The sequence below is a fragment of the Apis dorsata genome, unplaced genomic scaffold, assembly GCF_000469605.1.
Source record: "Apis dorsata unplaced genomic scaffold, Apis dorsata 1.3 scaffold_46, whole genome shotgun sequence".
NCBI lineage: Eukaryota > Metazoa > Arthropoda > Insecta > Hymenoptera > Apidae > Apis > Apis dorsata.
In genome coordinates this window covers 149,425-150,059 of record NW_006263348.1, presented here as the reverse complement: position 1 = coordinate 150,059, position 635 = coordinate 149,425, and the positions used below count along the sequence as shown (strand labels likewise).

The 635-nt window shown below is 34.6% G+C and overlaps 1 protein-coding gene across 1 annotated transcript in view; it reads left to right on the top strand.

Annotated features, from left to right (window-relative positions):
• The window catches only part of LOC102670923 (disintegrin and metalloproteinase domain-containing protein 10-like), a 156,639-nt gene that overhangs the window by 12,582 nt on the left and 143,422 nt on the right, over positions 1-635 (top strand). The gene's annotated exons all lie outside the window — the stretch shown is intronic.

The window sequence follows — 635 nt, the reverse complement described above, 5'->3', positions numbered from 1 at the left end:
ATTTTTTTTTTTTTTTTTTTTTTTTTTTTTTTTCTCGTCGTGTATCATTTTGTTGTACACGATATATTACAGTATTAACAAGATACGATAAATCCTCGGATTCTCTTGAATCGTCAATTAATATTGGATTAAATAAAGCTATTATTTAAACTTTCGTGTATCACAAATTTTTGGCCAAAATATTTATCGCGCGATTTTAAAAATTATACGTCGTAAAATCGTCCCGTTTCATCTCTTGCTTTACCAAGTGACTCGAGTCAATAATATGTCATCCATTGAAGAACTCCCTCCATTCACCATCAGTCGATAAATCGTGAAAAGTAGTACGTAGTAATATTTGAAGATCGCCTGTCAAATGTATCCTTTACACTCACAATGGAACTAAAAAAAAAAGAAACGAAAAAAGATATCACGATAACAAAAAAAAAAGCCACGTCGCGAGTAGAATAACTCGACCATGTGTCAGCCTTCCCACGATTTACCATCGTACAATTCCATACAACCCGGAAACTACACGGACACTGAAAGACATTTACACGGTGGAAAATTTCTTCGAAAACAGTAGTAATCGGTCGTTCTAATCCACTCCCCCCAAGAAAAGATAGTTCGAAACGCCTGCTATCGATATTTACCCC